This window comes from Oenanthe melanoleuca, chromosome 6 (assembly GCF_029582105.1).
Source record: "Oenanthe melanoleuca isolate GR-GAL-2019-014 chromosome 6, OMel1.0, whole genome shotgun sequence".
NCBI lineage: Eukaryota > Metazoa > Chordata > Aves > Passeriformes > Muscicapidae > Oenanthe > Oenanthe melanoleuca.
In genome coordinates, this window is record NC_079340.1 from 18,900,015 (window position 1) to 18,913,092 (window position 13,078).

Consider the following 13,078-nt stretch of genomic DNA (forward strand, 5'->3'; position numbering starts at 1 on the left):
AATTGTCGGTTCAAAGTAAGTTGTATCAGTATGCCCAGGGTGCTACAATTTCTGTGTCATCCACATGATAAAGCTATTAGGAGAGAACCTCATCCACGACTTGTTTCTGCTTCATTGCAAAGCTAACAGCCTCCAGGTTTGGTGACTTGTTATGACTAACAACTTGGTGGAAACACCGAAAATAGCTCATGGGGAGGGAAAAGGAAACAAAGGAGATAATTTTCCAGAGCAGAATCAAGGAGGTGTTTTCTGAAAATTTGCTTTGATCCTGTTTATAGTGAAAAGTGCTGTTTAAAACAAAACTGTATGGCTTACAGTATTTAAAAAAAAAAAAAAAAAAAAAAAGAAAAATCTTTCATGTTATTAAATCCTCCTTCTCCTACTTCTCTGAACAGAGACTTGTACCTGACTTCTTGTCTATGAAAAAACTAAGAAATTAATTATATTGAAGGCTTTTTGCTTCTACAGTGAGAAATGTCATTCACTAGGAAACATTTCTTTGATGCACTATATTGCTTTATTGATATTAGGATGATGAAGCATGCATTCTTTGATAGTAGCTCAGCGAAGTTCAGTTGGGTTTACTGTAAGGAAAAGTAAAACTAATGTGGTAAATGAATAAAACTAATGTGCCATTAAGATGTTTTTAATCTGTGAACAATATTTGCCTCAGATTTGCTGTGGACAGGAATAAGAAGTGCTTTTTAGGTATTGTCAATATATTGTTTAAATTGCTCTTTTCCCTCTTTGTGATTTCCTTTCTGTGGGTCTCAGAACTCCTCTTCTGGTTTTCTAAGGAAACAGGCTTATGCAATCATGTGATTTGGATGTGCATCTGCTTTTTAACTCACTAGTAAATCTTAAACAAATTGGAAAGCAGCAGCAGCCTCCAAACAATTTCCCTTATATATTTATGAAAATCAGAACTTTGTTACCAAGGGGAGAGAGAGGCTTTGAGTGCCCCTAACAAAGGAGAGTGCCTCTACTAAGGCTTCAGCTCCTACAAGACACAAAAGATTCTACATGAAGAACTGTCATGACTATGCTAAATCCAGATAAAACTTCACTTTAAATGCACACCCAGTTTGCTCCCAGTGAACTGAGCTCACAGATAAAATCTACAGCAAATCAGGCTCCTGAGCTCTCTTCACAGAACCATTTGTTTTGTGTATGTGACCTTGGCCGAGGGTAAGCTAGATCCAAATTCTGCCTGTACATTACTATCCCTGTTTATTTAGACAGATCTGGAGTAGGCATGAAGAAATAATCATAAAAATGCTGCATTTTATGATTCATTAAGCTTTTAGTTTGCACTTCATGACATAATAAATAGAAGTGCACGAAAAGCATTTCTAGGGCCCTTTATTAATTGCTCTGTTTCTGGGAAATCTGCTTGGAAAGTGGCCTGTTAGTGCTGCCTCCTCCTCTCTCCTGTAACACCATGCAGTTCTTTCACCTCTAATGAAGTTTAATCAACACAGAGAAAGTGGTAGGCGTTCCAGGTCACAGGCATTTTGGTGACTCAAACATTGAGTGCTTTTGACAGACCAGAATGTACTTTGCAAACCTTCCATTGTTCTTCTTGTAAGAATAAAGGTAAAAATACAGACTCCTTGCTGCATTCTCTGCAGGTTTGTCTTGATGGAGGTGATTTGTCATTCCATTTTTGCACATATGAAATAGTGAATGTAATCATCCTTTTAGCATATTACTGCTGTTTGAATTCTAATTCTGTTGTTCAGTACTTCAATAGTTCTCAGAAAATTTAACCCTGGTGATCCACCAGTTATTTTGTGTAGAGCAACTGGGTTTTATTATCTGGAGATGTTAAATGTATTTTCATTACATAAAACAAGGTGATATTTCTTATAAAAAGAGGGTATTTCTTATTAAACATTTTAATGTCATATGGTATTTACAGAGCTGATAATTGTGAAGTTTTTCTATTATTTTCTATACTCAAAAGTTAGTGTATCTACTATTATTTGCTTCTTGAGGAAAAGAAGGGAAAACTGAGAACAAGCTGTTTTATAGTTACAATATTTTATACCTGAAAGAAAAGTGCTGTACTCACCTTCTGCTGTAAGAAAGGTCAAACACAGAAAATGCTTCCCTTTCATGTTGCTCACCTCCCAGTTCCAGTACTGATGGAAGGGTAAGAAAATTCAGCTAGGAGTTACTTGGATTTTTCTAGTTTTCTTTAGCAGGTGGTGACTCTTTAAAGATCTGTCACCTCTTTCTTGCCTCACTAAAATCTAGGCAGGGTTGAAAGTTGAACTGAGACTCTTTTTGTTCTGTATAGTTACTTCATGTTCACAAAGGACTGGTGATGGTGCAGCTTGCATCCCTCTGACAGTATTGCTGGTGTGCCAGAGGTAAATGGAGGCAAACCACTGAAGTGGCTTGAAGCTTTTCAGAGGTGCACAGAGCTTGTGCTCGTGGCAAGTGACAATCTGGAGGCTCCTTCAATATGAAGCAATAGTATTATTTCATCATGTTGTACTATTTCCAACCCCTGCATGAGAAAAGCTTTCTATTTTTTGCTGTTAGGGAAACCATACTGCCTGGAAAGAGATCTATATTAAGATGACATATTATATGGTGTTGGGAAACAGATTTGCATTCCATTGGCTTATTCTTAGAAGATTAGTCTTAGAATCAACCACATATGAAAGTATTTCTTCAAATGTCATTTATGTTCAATGTACAACTTGAAAAGGAAGGCTCTGCTTAAGAGCAAAGATGGTTAAAAACATTCACAGGGATTGAATGTGGGCAGGGAATGATGCCTGATTACCAAATGCTTTTATAAAACTTAGTATTATGTGTAAAATTATGTGATGCTCTTGGCTTGAATAGCTACTTCTCTTTTGCAATATCTCCTGGCTGGGCTCAGAAGTGCTGGCTGCCAAGGGGAAGCCTGTGCAACAGGAAGGAGAACAATTGGAAAGACCCAATAAGTTCTCCTGCAACCCCAGAGATGCTCTTAAAGCAGTGAAAGGAGCCTCCATTGTTTTGCCTTCAGCAAAGTTTGCTGGGAAAGCAGTTATCCTGTGATAGACAAAATAAGTACAGCCTTGTTAGAGGAAAGGATACGAATAGGTTTGCACTGCCATCTTCAGCCCTGGGAAAAAATGGAGTCTTTCATGTAATAGGCAGAACACATGGATAAATAGGGATTCCCATAGCCTGCTCACAGCAGCCAGGGCAGAAACCCAGGCACAAGGATGCCAGAGATCCTCTTGGGAAAGGTAAAAGGTACTCCTGCTCCCTCCACATGTAGCAGGTGCTACAAAGGGAAAATGTACAACCCCTCCAAGGTATGGTGGGGGATAGAAATATAAGGAGAAAGGAATTGACAGAGAGGCATGACCTGTGCTGGGGAGAGAGAAATCTGAAAAAAAAATGGGGCTGCTTAGAGTTCAAAAGGGGAAAATGAACCAAGAGCAGAGGGAGAGGCTAGGAATTAAAAAAAAAGAAAAGTTGGGACAATGTATTTCCAAGTCTGCATTACAAGTTTGAAAAATCAGTCGCAGTTTTTCTCTCTACAAACTCCTTTCCCCTTAAACAAAACAGTTTCACTAGTGGTCAGAAGATATATGGTCTGGCAAGGAAGAGCTTAAACAAGCACTTAAGACTTTTCCATTAGGCAGAAATATGTATTCAAGACAGAAACATATGATTATTGATTGAATTTGCTCTGATGTTTTTGGTGTCTTCAAAAATTTTTTACTGACTTCTTAGAGAACATGGAGCATGAAGTACTCTGCTGAGGTTAGTGGGATATTTGCATTATTGAACCCTCCTCTTACAATATCTGAAACACATGTCATAGTAGTTTACAAAGGATTCTACTGAAAATCCAAAAGTGTCTTAAAAATACATTAATACTCCTTTACATAAAGCCACACATCTCTGGAAATCTAGCTGCAGAGTGAACCATCACATTACTACAAAGCTGAATAGCTTTAAATAAAAAATGCTGAATTTCCAAAAGCTGCTTGCAGTAGCCTCTCTGTTTTATGCACTATTAAACTGCTGTGCAACAGGCTGTCACTGAACATTTGTTCCACATTTTGCTGAATGAAGAATGAATGCAAGGCAGCTGAGGTATCTTCCCTGCAGAGAGCAAAGATGAACAAATCAGAAGCTGCTGCAGGGGTAGAAAAGGAGAGGTGTGGGCTACCAGCAGTGATGCTTATTCAGAGATTGTGAGAGAAGCAAGATGCTGTGTCTTACTGAAATTGCTGGAGCTATTATATAAGCCATTAAAGCAAAAAAGGGAAAAAAACCCTCACAACTCTTTAGCTATATGGCATTTTACAGCTAAATGAAAAAAAAAAAAAAAAAGGCCTTATTTGGTGCCTCACTGGAAAATGTTTGGAAGTGGATGGATGTTCTCAGAAGACAAATAATCTGTAACAACTACTAGGAGTTACTACTGGCTTTGAGTCTGGCTAGGCACTAAGAAACATGCACTGCATTACCTAATCCCACTAGTTGTGAAGCTGAATAATTTAACTTTAATAATTTAATCTTTAGTCTAGGACTTGCATCAAATCTGGTGGGCAAAGGAATGTGACCTCTTGCTAACAATTCCTCACCCTTCACACCCCTAGGAGCCCTGTGGTAAAAGCTGCAGAGAAAAGATGGGGGAAATTTTCTGAAATGAAAGATGGCATTAAAGTAGGCATGCTATGCTGTCAGCAGGATTAAACTTGGGCTGATGAAATGTGCCTAAAATCTGTTCTGAAGACAGAAGTTTTGTATCTATCAGGCAGGCTTAGCATAGCTAATGCCAGTATAAGTGGATCCTGTGACACCAGCACGCTGCTTCCTTCAGCTCAGCAAGTGAGGCACATCTGATGATGCACAAGGACACCCTAGCTACAGCTGTCCCTCTTCAGTGGCTTTGCTGTCCAGCCATCCTCCTGAGTCAAAGTGATAATTAACAGAAGATCAGCACTTGTTCTTACAAGGGAGAAGAAAAGGGAAGTTTTGCATTCAAAGTCTCCCAGGTTCTCCCAGTCCCTCTGTGTTGTGGCTGGGGTCACACTGGAGGTGTCTGTACATCACTGAGGGACTCCCTGTAAGGGCTTAAGAACTCTTGTTCCAAATGAAATAAGTATCAGGGGTCCCAGGGTAGCCTAACTCATGTTCCTGATGCTTAAGGGACATTGAAATACTTAAGACTATCACTGCCCAGGGTGTGCTCTCATTTAGACAGATAACCTTTCATTATTTATTTTGCCAAATGCTCATTTTTGAGGCTGATACTTGACAACTGAAAGAATTAATCTCGAACAGAAACTAAAATTTCTGCATCATACAGGATTTTAATTTTGAATGCCCAGCTAGTTATATCTGGTCTTTTAAGACCCAAAGTTCAAAGTCCTGCAGTCATAGCAAAATTAAATATATTTAGCTCCATCTGTCAAAGCAAATCTTAAAATATTTGTAAAACTATTTGAAACTGAAAATAGTTCACTATTTAATAGAAACACTCAAATATCCATGTTTTGACTTTTCTTTTAAAAAAGTGATTTTATTGTTTTGAATTTTGCATATACACAGATGGAGTTGATAAAGCTTTCCCTCTGTGCCAGTTATTAAACCAGGACTGACCAGCTTATTTTGTGTGATGGAACACGATTATAGAAATTATTTAGTTCCAAGCAGAAAATAAATTCTGTCAGGAAGCAGTCATTTCCTATCTCACTGTGTGAGGACTTTTTAAGTTTCAAGGATTCTTACTAACTTCCCTTTGATTTTAGGGAAACACCTAGATGTAACATAGTGTTTTAAAGAAAGAATGCCCTTTGTGAATTATGATTTATACTTGACTGGTGCAGCTGATGCTCATTCTTCTTGCCTTTCCCAAATGCATCCTTGAATCACAGCTTTGCAATAGAGATATGAAATTGTAAATGAGGACATCATCCCAGGTAGACAAAATCTATCCATATTGGTGTGATTCACCAGCTGGGTTGTGCATCCATGTTTTTATTGGCTCATCCACTATAAGATCTATATCTAAGCAATTGTGGAATCTTCTCTTCCCCTTTGGTTGGCCTACACAAGTCTCTAATGCATTTACTTAGTATATTAAAAATTAGTGACGTCTATCTGTAACTAAGGATGTGTGGGTTGGGTGGGTTGTAGCAGAGAAAATATAACCTGGACACAGAGAGGAAGAACAAATTGCAGTGATTTACAGTCATCCAGCCTGGCATGCCACTTAACATCATTGGCATATTTCATTAATGTGATCTTGTGGGCAACAAGATGGGGAAAAAGTGGCATTGCTTCTTTACTTCCCCTGCAGATCTTGTGAATGAAAACCCCTATGAGGGTGCAAAAGCCTGGCACTGCCATGGTGCCTGCAGTTATCCTCTGATGGGCAGAGCAGCTGGCAAATTACACAGACACCTGAGTGAAACCTCTCTCATGGCTTCTATTTTTCCAGTCTGCTTCCTCATGTTCTCCTGTACTTTCCCATTTCATCTCTTCAACTACAAATCAGTCTTTATCAAATATGCTATATAGCAGTGAAGAAGTAACACCTTAAATTCAAAATTCAAATTAACTCTGTAGCAGGGCATATGGATCCTGAATTTGGCAGGAATTTAGATGAGATATTGAAAGTTTCATTACATAAAATTTGGGGGCGTAAATTTTTTTTTAGTTTCACCAATTCATCTTGTAGATTCTTCCTATTTACAGCTTTGGCTGTGTGAAAACAGATTAAATGTTAAGCTTAGATGTCCACCTGCTTCCATTGATTTGTCACTAAGGATGCCTGTAAATTTGGTTGCTTAAAGCTGTTTCCCAAAACCTTGACTTTCAATTATATCCACCACTATGTTTATCATCAGCTTAAAGAAAACATAGTTTGGACTTTTAACCAGTGTTATAGGAAATTGTTTGGTCAGTATTTAATTTCTGAAGTCTAGATCTAACTGGAATTCAGCTGGGATTTTGAAAGATGTACAATCCATAGTCCTACAGTTTGTCCATCTTCTGGCTTCCTTTCCCTAATGATGTTTCAGCTTACTGACAAGTTGCAGCTATATTTTGAGAGAGAGAGACTGGGAGGACATGAAGCCCCTGGAAAAGTACAGAGTAATTTACAGCAAGGGATTAAACCTGCCTACTCTATCTGTGGGTACTGGGGTATTTTTAATCAGGATCATGGGTGGTAGATGTTTCAAACCAAATCCTCATGTGTGTAGATTTGGGTAAAACACACCTTCCACATGGGGTGTTTTTAGGGGCCATATTTAGGCCCCCTAAATATACATTTCTGTCCACACACAGACTTCAAAGCTGTATGTCACAAGCTTCCATTTGTGCCCTAGAAGGTGTTGTTTGTGTTTTGGTTGTTGTCTGCTACCAGCCCTGCTGGGGCAGAACCAAATGGATTTATCATTTCTGTTTCATCCTTCTTTGTGTTCAGCACAGGGGTTTGTCCCACTAAAGTTCTACTGCCTGAGGAATTGGAGCATCATGCATGATTATTATATTATCATCTGTTATTCTCCCTGGCCTAAGTCATGGCTGCACACACCCAAAGTAAAATCCAGAGTGATTGTGTTCCTCTAGGATTAGGACACCATAAAAATTGAGAAGAGAGGGAATTTTCAGTGATTTGTTCATGAAAACCAAATCAGAAGAGAGGGCTGAGCAAAGGGAGAAGCAAGAAAGGAATAATCAGAGGGGGCAAGAGCACAGTTAACACATAGCCACACACTGGAAGGGGTCACAGGCTGTATTTACATGCACAAAATTAGCACTCTGACAAATCAAATTATGAAAGAACTATATTTCTTTTGCATGGATTTGCAGCTATAGACTCTTCATATTGTATTAAAAAATTCTCACATACTGGGAGAATTTTCACAATTTGATAAACAAAAATATCTTGGTAACTGTTCTGATTAGAAGTATAAAGAACAGCCTGTCAAATTCTCCTACCTTATCTCTTGGTTAAAAATCTTCTCTGTTTGCCAAGAAAATATACTGCTACACTAATACCTGATAAGTAAACCATTCACTGACTGATTTTCAAAAAAAAAAAAGTATTGCCTGATGATAATTTAAGGTCTCAATAGCTGTTTGGACTGCTCACATGTGCTTTTACAGTAGTTTTACAAATCATTCAGGATTAAAAACTGCTGGATCACTGCTGTCTGCAAGGAAGTTTATAAGGAAGATTACTGTGCTGTCAGTGATGGTGCCATCAGGTACATGCAGAGGGGATAAAAAATGTATAAAATATGTTAATGTTATGGGACAGAAAAAAGCCCCAGATTTATACTGTGCATTTTATTATGTGCTAAAAAGAATTTTTTAATGTGTGCATGCTGTGTCATCCTAAGTATTTGGTAGTGGACAGGTTGATCCTTGAAGATTAGAAAAGCTCCCTCTTACATAGGAACTCTTCAATCCATCAGTGCTCTATTGTGTCTTGTTTGCTTCTTTTTAAAGAAATTCAAGGAAGATCTCTGAACTGTGGGATGGATTTGTCACACAAATCTTTCTCTTCCCTCTTCTCCGTGTACTGTTACATCCCATTGTAAAAAAACCCCCTCCAGTATCTACAGCTCTAGTTATCTACATCCAGACCTCAACTATGTTGCTCTAAATATATAAGCCCCTTAAAAACTATTTGTTTTCAACAACCAGAGACTAGATTGAAAATAAATGCTGTGTAAGAGGACCTTTATTCCCCTCTCTATGTTTTAACAATCTTTGGTTCTACACTCTAGTTGACATGCAAATAAAAACTTAGAGAAATATTTTCCCTCTAATTACTAAGGTGTTCAGATGCCCCAGCAAGGGCTGGGACAAAGTATACCAGATGAAACACTTGCCACCTCAAGGACTCTGAATTCTGATTTAGAAATTGGTGTAATACAAAACTCAACCGGTTATAATTTATTCTAATTGCTTGAGCAACAACTACTGCAGGTATTTTAGTTGATGCAGTAGAAATTTGGGAAAACCCTGATTTCTAGGAGTCTTAAAAAAAAAATAAAGAAGTGTCATCCTACTTTCTTTTACTTCAACAGTGGCTCAAATCAACACTACAATAAGAAATAGATTCAATTCAGAAAATATTTTCCTTTGGGATTACCTAAAAAAGTTCACATGGTAGGGTATATACATGGGATCTAAATTTAGTATCTAGGTTCACCTCCTCCTCATGAGCAGCTACTTCTCTCAATTGCCTTGTGAGCTGTTTTGTACACCACAGGCTACAAAAGGGTAGTGCAGAAGACTAGTCATGTCCTCATCTGTAAACGAAGAGGAAAAGTGTCCCTGGAGACTTTGCTATTTCATCCTGCTTTTCTGCATTAATTCCATTTGGCAGTGTAAAAGTGATTGTCTAGTGTGGTCTCTGGGCTGTGAAAAGACACCATTCAGTAATTATGCTCTGAATTCCCTGGTAAGGGATTGTTTCCTCACTGCCAGGAGGGAGACTTGCTCAGAAACAGCTGCTGTGATTACTGAGCACAGGTATGAGTCTTGTCCAGCCATCCCACTCAAAGTGTTACTGGTGAGTCTGTTAAAATCTACTCTGGTAATTGTCTAGCAGCAGAATTCCCCAGTGTGAAATAGAGCTCATTACTATGAGACCACCTCTCTGTGCCCTTCTCCATTTTGGAGGAAGATTGCCCATAGTCATTGGTAGGTATTCTATCCTGCCTGTGAAATGACATCATGTAATAATCTCTTATATGGTGTAATTATACCTTAGTTCATATTTCATAAAATTATGAAAGTCAAACTAGGAAACATGTTTCTCTGCTATTATAACCAAAATTCTTCATAATATACTAGGATATAGAGAGTGGTTAAGTTAAAAAGTAGTGAAATAGAAGGAAGTAGAGAAAGTCTCTGGAATAGTGCAACTGGAGATGTGACTTGCCTTAAAGCACAAGAGCAGGTCTGTGGAGACTGCTGATGCCTTTGAAGGAGTGCAGAATTCCCTGCTCAGGGTCTAACCCTGATGTGGCTGTAGCTCTGCTCCAACAAAGAAAATATTTGGTTTTGATGTACTTATTTATAATGCACCAATAAATGATTAAATGTGCTGTTTACCCAAGGATCTCAATAGCTTCTGTCACAAGGAGAAAGTAAACTCTTAGATTTTCATGTGGTAGGCTCTATTGTGACTTTGTAAATAGGCAGCTATTCCAGATGACAGAAGACAGGTATCTGGCAATTCATATTCCTGCTGGAGCTGAAGCCAGGCTGAGCAGGTGTTTCACAGCTCTTCCCCTCTGCAACTGAATGAAAACTCCCAGTCTAGTCCAAAGGCAAGAGAGCACCTCTTTTCTGCTGCATAATTCATATGTCAGGGTGTTTCAGTATTTATAGAATAAAATTAAAACAATGCTCAAGTTGAAAATATCCACTAAAAAGCAGAATTCACACTTCAGTCTCACTGTTGGTATGAGATACTCTGTTAATTATAGCAACACTAAGCTGTGCTCAGTAAAAGCCAAGGGTGCCTTTTGCTGACCAGTAAACAATTGATAACCTTGCTTGGAGAGCAAGTTAATTAGCAGCACAAATGGAATGAAAAAATCATAGTGTAAAATAGTATTTAAAATAGCATCATGATTCTAAATAGGTAGTTAGGAGTGATGATACCCTCTTTTCAAATTGAAGTAGTTTTAGAGTGCCCTAGTACTCTGTTAAAGTAGTCACATTCTGGAGGAGAGGGATTTATCACTCACTGGCAAGAAGTCATAAGAAAGCTGCATAATTAATGCTAGACATTTTAAAGCCATAATTTTCAATTTCTGTGTAGTCTTTGGAAAAGGAAAAATGTACCTTGGCAATATTTTTGAGGAGGTAGGGAGGGCACCCATTGAGAATTATGTAGATTAGGTCAGAAATCGAGAGCCAGGTCTCCAAAAGATCCCTGATACCAAAAAGTTGTGGCTTGCCCTTCACTGGAATTTTTTTTAGCTTATTTGACAGGCAAAATCTACTGATGAATTGAAAGTTAACTCCCAACCCTACATGTAGCAACTGCTGAAAACCAATGAAACCAGTTAATTTTGCTTATTTCTTAGTTTTAGAAAATATTTCCCCACCACATATTTTACACTTGAGTACAACTTTCATGCCAGTTCTTCAAAGATGCATTAGCAGAAGAGGAGTTCCAGATGTGGCTGTTGCTCTAATCTTATAAAAGCCATCATCTTAGGGAAACATCTACATTTTACAAAGCTTGGGATGAAGAAGAAAGCCCAAGGGAGTAGTTTAAGGCTTGTCACTCTATTAGAAATAAAATCAGAGAAAGTGAAAGAAAGATAATTAGAGAACTGAGTGTTGAACCAGGCAAACCATTTTCTTCTGTATGCAAAATCTACCATGAAACTGCAAAAACTGTTTACACTAAAAATTCAATATCATGTAAGATATAAAATAAAAACAGAGTCTATAGTGCAGGTTTTCACAGCTACTTAATGGATTTAGATCTTTAGGCCTTTACATTGCCACACACAAAACAAGTAGTGCCAACTCTTGTGCTTCAATTATTAGTCTCTCACTGTTTGGTGTCTCCTAGGAGCCAAGAAAACATGTGAGAAGATAAATTTTCATCTAAACTTACAGTTACATATGTATGAACTTAGATTTAAATATATGGCCCTCTTGGCTGTGAAGAAACCCTTGGAAAGGGAAATCTATCCATCATTTAGGTAGACTCAGAACATTTGGTGAGAGAACTGTCAGTACTGAAGTGTTTTGCTTTGGGGCTTTATGTGTGCCTTCCTTGCTCTCTCAGTGAAGAAAGTTAATCTGCTCTGAGCTCTGTCCTACCATGTCTAGACCATCACTGGTAGCTACATTCCTACCTTGTAACAATACATTGAATAATTTTATCTTCTACTATGTTTTTTTTCTGTGACTTTAGTGTTGGCATCAGTTGTTCCAGTAAAATCAATGACTGCTCAAGTACAGGAATTTGCTCTCTTTCTGACCTTTCTTTTCAGATAAAGAACTACTGTCTCTCTCTGGAACTGTTCTTCTGTGATTCAGAAATTATTTTTTCCCCTTTTTTAACAAAGAAAAACTTTTAGTTACAAGTTTTACTTACCACCTCCCCCCCTCAAAAAAAAAAAAAAACAAACCCCTACAAGAGTCCCCAAAACTTTTAATGATAGGACCCATAGGACCCAGGTCTCAGTCTTCAGTGAGCCTGATATGATAGTCTGAAGTACAGACAGTCTAGTTTCTTTTCAGTGAAGTTTCTTTTAGTCTCTAAAAATACTCTGCATGGTGTGAGACCTCTTGACTATAAACTCTATGGAGTTAAATGCATTGCTGTGATAAAACCAATCTGGCTCATTATCAAAAACTCAATTATAACCAACAGCTGACCTGACAGTCAAGATCAACACTAGTCTGACCAGCAAAGCCTCAGAATATCTACTCACAGGGTTCACTGCTGTCTAAATAAATGTGGTGCTGTGACCTGAATCAGATGATTTAAGATTTTTTTAATGCAATGTTATTTGGAAAGCATCACGGATATATTAAAATTAATCTTTCAAAACTACACTCCTACTCTCCATCTAAGGATGAAAGTTGAAGTTGGGAAAGCTGCTAACTTGCAGGAGAATGCTCAGCTCCATGTTAGTATCAGCAGTCCTGACTGCTGGCCAACCACTCTACTGGCTTGCAAGGAAATGGATCTAGCCAGGGCCATTATCCCAAACTCTGTGCAAGAAGCAACATGGAACAGGCTACAGGGACTATTGATTCTGTTATCAGTATGAGGAAGTTGAGTGCTTTACCATCAAATGCCAGGAAAACTTGACTGAGAAGCTTACTCATCTGAAATGAGTCAGGGAAGTTCCCGTGGTGCGTACTCAGAGTGCATCGTGGGGATTCCTATTGCAAAGAGCTCTCATGGCTTACATTTCAGTATCGCATTTATTGCCATTGCTGACTGTAGGATGGGAGTGTAAAAGGAACACATTAAGGAGCTGCTTAATTAGAATTAATGAGTACATAAGTAATGTCACATGACTGTGTTATGTTCTGATTATTTCTTTGG